This window comes from Microtus ochrogaster, chromosome 16 (assembly GCF_000317375.1).
Source record: "Microtus ochrogaster isolate Prairie Vole_2 chromosome 16, MicOch1.0, whole genome shotgun sequence".
In the NCBI taxonomy this organism is placed as follows: domain Eukaryota; kingdom Metazoa; phylum Chordata; class Mammalia; order Rodentia; family Cricetidae; genus Microtus; species Microtus ochrogaster.
The window spans coordinates 44,948,253-44,955,846 of record NC_022018.1 but is presented as its reverse complement, the minus strand read 5'-3'; the positions used below and the strand labels follow the sequence as shown (position 1 = coordinate 44,955,846).

The 7,594-nt window shown below is 44.8% G+C and overlaps 1 protein-coding gene across 4 annotated transcripts in view; it reads right to left on the bottom strand.

The window, feature by feature from the left end:
- Positions 1–7,594, bottom strand: part of Gcnt2 (glucosaminyl (N-acetyl) transferase 2 (I blood group)) — a 97,257-nt gene that overhangs the window by 7,850 nt on the left and 81,813 nt on the right. The window lies entirely within an intron of this gene.

Here is a 7,594-nt window from a genome sequence, read left to right as displayed (position 1 = left end):
GAACCTGTGGATATGTTATATTACATGGCAAACACTGGAACCTGTGGATATGTTATATTACATGGCAAAGAGGAGTGGGACTGCTCTTCAGCTGGGCTTCAATAGGTTATCCTGAATTATTTGGATGGGTGCAATTTCATCACGGGTAGGCGGTAACGCTACCAGCTTTAGGGCAAAGGCCCCAGCCCTGGGAGGCGTGGTTACACTAGACTCAGCCTTTCACTCCAGGGCACCAATCAAAGATAAGATCAGTGGTCAAAGGCAGGGAATAACAATTTCATGCCTATTGGGAAGTACAAAATAACCCCGTGTCCGTCTTCATCTTTGGGGTACAGACATGAGAGCTTTAGTTTAAATAGAACAACTGTTTAGAGGGCGGGATGGAGGCAAGAGGCAGGCAGATTAAGCTAGTCTTCACAAGGCCTGATATGGCTGATCCTAATCTCCCTTTTGGTTATGCAAGGTAGCTGGCAGAAACCCGGAGTGCTTGGCGCTTGGCCGGCCAAGGCAGCTCCCAGATGATTGCCCCTGCTTAGGTGTGACCTCACCGCGGGATAAGCAGATCTCTGAGGCTCTGCTGTTCCTAGAACTCAGCACAAGTGCAGGTTCAGGACAATCACTAGAGACTCCCAGCCACTTTGGGTGGAGCGTTGAGGTGGGGCCCCAGAGCAGGGTGCTGAAAAAACCGACAGGGAGGTGCCCACTCCTCTCATCTTTAGGCCTTTTGACCCTCAGGGAGATGAAATAGTTTCAGTAGCCTCGGATTTTAGACAGACACTCCTTAGGTGCAGAAGTAAGCAAAACTCATGAGGCAGAAGTAAAAGCAAGGCCGACCAAAAACAAACAAACAACAAACAAACAAACAAAAAACACCCTTTCACCCGCTCTTAGTTACTCCAGGACGAGAATTCGGGGCTTCTCGGGATCCGGTTTACAGTAACAGGGGACGGGGAAGGCTGAAGGCGTGGTCAGCCATAGTGGTTTGAAGGTAGGGGAAGGACTCCGTCCCCACCCACCCACCCAGTGAGGACTTAAGGTGCAAAGGCAAGGAAATGGAGGGTGCTCAGAAGCAGATAGGGCCACGGTCCAGTCAGTGCTCCGACTTCAATGTTACTTCCAAGCTCAGAACAGCGAGACAATCTCTGTGTTGTTTAAACTCTCGATTTTGTGGTAATCTTCCTGGGCTTTTTAGGGGAAAGGCTTGGGTTCTGGTGCTCCCGCAAGCTAGGACTGTCTACTTGTCCTCAGCATGATTGCACAAAAGCGATAGTGAAAAGCAGAGAAAGGTTTATTCAATGTGGCCACACTGAGAAGAGCAGATCATGGGGTCCCGACCCAACCCCGAAGCCAGTCTTTAGTGCCCTGACATTGAGAGCAAGGATTATGTATAATTCAGCAGCCTTGGGTATGGTGTGGTTTCACCTATCACTGCCTTTCTCTCTGATCTATAAGGTGGTCAGAACTGTGGGAAATCCCTTCCTGGGAGGTGAGGTCTCCCTCAGTGGCATCAGGTCCTCAGTTTTTCCTGTCTCCTGTGGAGGATTTCCTGGGGGCAGATTTTATCGCTCTGGGATTCGGCTACTTTGAAGTCTGAAGGCTGAAAGGAGGGCCCTGTGTATCTCTAGATTACCTTTTCCCTGCCAAGACAGCTAGAATGTGACTTATTATAGTCTCAAAAGGATAACTGACCTAAGAAGACGGCATTTTCCAATAAGGGGGGGGGGGGAGTGGGGGGTGAAAGGAAGGTCTAAGACCCAAACTTTGAAAGAAATTGAATAGAATTAAGCATCTAAAACTAACCCGTCTATTAAAAAATTAATAAAAATGTACATTTCAGAAGAAAACAGCCCTGTTCTGCCAACCTGTTGACACAGGATTATTATGAACCAAGTCTCCCAACTAAAATGAAATGTTGTCACAACCTTTCCTGTAAATAGTGTGGATCTTTTACCCTTGGGGTTCTCTGTCAGTAAGAATCTTTTTTCTTTTTTCTTTTTGGTTTTGTCTCTGAAGCTTGAAAGCATTCAACAGAAACACCACAGTGATACCACTTCCTTCTGCTTTGTGTTTAAACACCTTAAAGGTTTATAGTACCTGCTTATCCAAAAAGATGCTTCCTTATTTTGCTCTTGATACATACTCTTAAATAACCTAGATTAAAAGTAAAAGAATGTATATTAAAACTTGCCTGGGGAGTGTAGAAAGCCAGGAGGGAATTCAATGTATTTTACTCTGTCAAGGTAATCTGTGTGTGATGTTTATGAGCCTATTTAGATTAAATAAGCACACCAGACAACGACATAAAACACCTTCCTGACAATACAGCCCTTAATCTTTAAGCAAGTACACTTCTGAGAAGGCATTTTTCTCTTTCACGCTCATCAATATTGATTGCACAAACTGAGAAACACATTCCATTATCCCCGCGATAGGATCAGCACATTTACAAGAACGCCTTACCTTTTGAATAGATACATTAATGCACTCATTAATCTCTAGCAAATGAAATTGCAAACTCCCATACTTTCTGTCTGATGACAGGCCTCAAACATGACCGCTTAAATATTATCTGTGGTTCATATTTGTGCATAAAATGACATTTATTAACAGAAGAGGGAGCAGTTCCACTTTGTCGCCCCTTCCTCCCCCCTCCCCCCATCTCCCATACACTCCTGGGGCATAGAGAAGTCTGGAAGAAATGGGTGTAGTTCCTGGCATAAAGCGAGCTGTTCCAATGTGGTTCTTGGACTGAAACATTGGCATTACCTGGAAACTCACTAGAAATGCAGAACCTTGGGCTCCACCCAGACTTCCTGGAAGAGGACCAGCACCTCCCTAGAATAGCAGAATCCTCTGCAAGGCTAAGTGTAAGAAAAGATGAGGGACAGGGACGTCATGAAGAGGCCACAATGGCACCTTCCCTTCCCCTCCTTCTCTGAGATCCTTCATCTTGTTTCAAGCTCAATCCTGTTCTTTCTATCCTATCCCACTCAAATCTGCCCCAATAGTCAAAAGTTGCTATTCTTATATCCTTTCTTCAGCTTAACTGTGTCTTTGGGACATATGTGTTTGTTTTTCATTTATTTTTATTTTATGCTTATGTGTGTTTTGCTTGCATGTATATGTCCATGTATATATGTGTCTGGTATCCTAGGAGCCAGAAGAGAGCGTTGGATCCCCCGGGACTGGAGTTACTGGAGTTGTGAGCTGCCACGTGGGTCCTAGAGACCAAACCCAGGTCCTCTGCTCAGTATCATGTGGCATTTTTTAAAGTCTGAGAGTTTCTGCGCCAGGGAAGTGAGTAAATGAAGCCAGTGGCTTTTTAGTTTAGACTGTATGCAAACCCCAGGGAGGGAAATGACGTCATCTACCCCTGTCTCTCACACAGCCATATACTACAAACAGAAGCTTCATAAAACAGCACTCGGGCCTCTTACACGCGTGACATCTGTTTATACTGCTATCTAGCTTCCTTTAGGAAATTCCCGTCAAAAAGTGGGGGTTGGAGGCTTAGCCCAGGTGGCAGAATGCTCACCTAGCATACACACAGCCCCAGGTTTGATCCTCAGCACCGAATAAGCTGGGTGTGGTGGCAAATGCCTGGATGCTGGTAATCCCACCTCTCAGGAGGCAGTGGCAGGAGAATCAGAAGTTCAAGATTATCCTCTACCACATAGTGAGTTGGGGGCCGACCTGGGATAGATGAGATGCTATAAAACACACACACACACACACACACACACACACACACACACACACACACAAGTATCTTCTCAATACTATGATGGGAAATAAATGCTATATACAGGCTTCAATTCTATTGTTGCTGCTCCTATAATTGTCATTATCGTGCTTATTGGTCAGGGATCTGGGAGGATCCTCACAGGGTATCTAGGTAAGAGTTTATCTTTGACTCACATGAAACCTAACCAGGGTTCATTTTTCTCATTATTTCCAGGGTAAGGCAAAAAGAACATTGTCAATGTTATCAGAGAAAACATTTTCACCCAAAAAATCCAATTCTCTCATTTGCTCTTCATAGGCGTCTGTAAATAGAACATTCGAGATACGGTTTGCAGAGTGACCTGGAATGTTTTTCTTGGGTCTCAGCCTTTACCGGTCAAATAACTGTGTTTATTAAATGAATGAATAAGATTCTTTGAAATACAAGCTCAATTTATATGAACCTCGTCTCTCCTCATTATCTTCCCAGAGCTTCCTCCTCATGTGGGGAGACGCGTGCGTGATAACGAGTTCCAGCAACTGCTCGAGTCAAGCTCAGATATGTCCCCGGACACTTGTCAGACACACAAGGAATTTAAATATCAAATATGGAAAGAGATGTCTCATAGTTTAAAGATGGTGCCAGACATGAGACAGCTGTAGAAGGAGCTTGACCAACAAGGTGGAAAAGCTACCATAACCGCACCCTGCTTTTATCCATTCAAACCAATTCTGTAGCGTGAACTCGAATTGATCTTACTAATAAAAACCCAGAGGCAGATATCGGGGGTGAAAGCTGAAGGATCAGAGAAGCAGAGCAGCCAGACACTAGTTGTTACCTCTAAAAAAAATCCTCAGACCGAAGTGGGTATCCTGTCTCTACAAGTCCTCAGACTGAATGCCTGGAGCTCCTGTCTCGCTTTATAATCTTCTCTCTACCTGGCCATGTCCCTTCCTGTCTCCACCTCGCTAGTGTTGGCATTAAAGGCATGCGACTCCCAAGCACTGGTATTAAAAGCTTGAGCCACCACAGCCTGGCTGTTTCTCTTTGAGACTGGATCAATCTTGAGTAGCCAAGGGTGCCCTTGGACTCAGAGAGATCCATCTGCCTCTGCTTCCTGGGTGCTGGGATTAAAGGTGTGTGCCACCACTGCCTGGCCTCTATGGCCAACTAGTGTGGCTAGCTCTGCACTGTGATCTTCAGGCAAACTTTGTTTACAGTACAAACGAAATATCAAAATAAGATAAGAAAATAATTTTTATAAGATATAGCTCTCTATCTGAGGCTGTTGACTATGACATTATTATCCATACTGACTGACACGGAATTCTGAAGTCAGGACTTAAGTCTGTCTGCTACAATTAGTTGTTTGACTTTAAACAACCAATTATTTTCTTGAAGACGAAGTGTAACAAATCCTGGCAGGATTTGGTCAGCACAGCCATTTCTAGCTATCCTTGGGGCACTGGATCAAGGATCCCCTCCCCCTGCTTCTTTGGATACCAAAATCTGAAGATGTTCAAGTCCCTCATAGAAAATGGTGTAGGATCTGCCCGTATAATAACCAGCCTGGCATGAAAGAGGATGGTCTAGTTTTGTCATTGTTATTGTTTCATTTTTGTTTGTTTATTTTTCCAGACAGGATCTCTCTGTGTAGTCCTGGCTGTCCTGGAACTCTCTGTGTTGACCAGACTATCCTCTAACTCACAGGGATCCACCTGCCTCTGCCTCCCAAATGCTGGGATTAGAGGCATGTACCACCATGGCCAGCCTAAGGAGGATATTCTAGAGACACTGCTGGCAGAACCTGGTGCCAGCCAGAGGGAGAACCTGGCTCCCAGGAACAGGTTCCAGCAACAGCAGACCACCTTGTGGGAGGACTTGGAGCAGAGACAGTGATGGACCAACCCACACCTTGTCCAGCCAGGGTCCGCTTAGCTTTATGTGCCTCGGGCTCTCTACTTCAACCTAACCCTCATACCAACAGGGGAAGATGGGCTTAGGGTGAGTCTTTGTCCTTCGGAAGGTGGCCAACATGGACTACATCTTCTTTCGCTGCTGTTCACAGCTATTTAACTGGCTGACGGAGAGTGGGCAGCTGAGTCAGGCCTAAGGGATCAGAGCTCAGGCTCTGGGAACTCCAGGAACTTCGGAGATGTAAAATACTAGTGGAATGTAATGCTGTGTCCACAGTTCTCATCCTGTGCTGTCGAGGGAATGAGCGTCTATCTGTCCATGTTCCATAGGGATCTGATTGCTTTGTTCTTAGTACTTCTGGTCTGTAGTTGGTTGGCTCTGCAGATGTGGAAGCAATGAGGGTAGAGAGGCAACCAGCAAGAAACACGATGCATGTATGGTGTTTAGTAATTGATACTTCATGGAAATTTGAAAACATAATCCTTCCATTAGAATCTCGGGAGCCACGCATGTTTCTTTTCCACTGCTGTGATGAAATACAAAGACAAAAACTACTTCACAGAGAAAAAGATCATTTTGGCTGCAATCACACTCAGGAAGTAGAGAGGGAACAGCAAGTTGGACAGGCAATAAAACCTCCAAGCCCACCCCAAAGATGTACTTCCTCTATCAAGTCTCCAACCCTTAAGGGTTCCACAGTCTTCAAACTGCGACACCAGCTGGGACCCAGTGTTTCGTCACATCTTACTTTCAAACCACAACAACTTACATATGATTCTCTATGGTGGGATGTCCGGTATATTGCAGGAAATTTAGCAACAGCCCTGGCCACGACCCAGTAACAATCCTCTAATCCCAGTGTGCCAATTAAACATTTCTGCACATACTGCCAGATGTCCCCTGAGGCTCAAGATCACCCTTCATTATATAAGATGGAAAAACAACAAAGAAAACAGCCTATACACCCAGACTAGCAACTTGTATAAAAGAGATGGCTCAGTGGTTAAGAACCCTGGCTGCTCTTCCAGAGGACTCTGGTTCAATTCCCAGTGCCCACAAGACAGCTCACAATTCACAATTGTCTCTAACTCCAGTTCCAGGGGATCTGGCAGCCCTCACACAGACATACACGCAGTCAAAACACAAATAAAATAAAAATAAATAAATCTTTAAAAAAATGTGGGTCAGGTTGGCAGGGGCGGCCCACGCCTTTAATCCCGGCACTCAGGAGGCAGAGGCAAGCAGATCTGTAGGCCAGCCTGGTCTACAGAGTGGATTTCAGGACAGCCAGGGCTACACAGAGAAACCCTGTCTTAAAAACAAATAACAAAAGCAAAACAACAACGACAACAACAACAAAAGAGTCAAGGAAATAGTTTATTTTGAAAAATATTTGTGATGTTAAGACTTCTTAATAACAAAGTTTATTGATATATATATATATACACACACACACACACACATATATATATATATATATACATATATCTGAATCATTGATTTAGTAATTGGGCCTGTGACTATGCTAATAATTCAACAAAAGAAAAATACAGAAAAACATCACTGCTGATTATCTTTAATGATAAACAGGTTGAATGCTAATAGCAGGGGATTGTGGTGTCAAGGCACCTAGACCCTGTCCTGATTATAAACATCATCAGTTAGCATCTGATTAGGGTCTACTTTGTTTACTGTAGGTGTGTATTCTACAGCTGTTCAGTCCCTAAACAGTCACCTAGCATCCACAGTGGAACGGCTTTTTTTCATTTATCTTATCACTGCTAAGGAATGAACTCTTCTTTGACTGTAGATGGGGAAGGGCAAAACAGAGAAAGGCAAAACCTCCACAAGAGTTTCAGAACCTAGCCGGGCGGTGGTGGCGCACGCCTGTAATCCCAGCACTTGGGAGGCAGAGGCAGGCGGATCTCTGTGAGTTCGAGGCCAGCCTGGTCT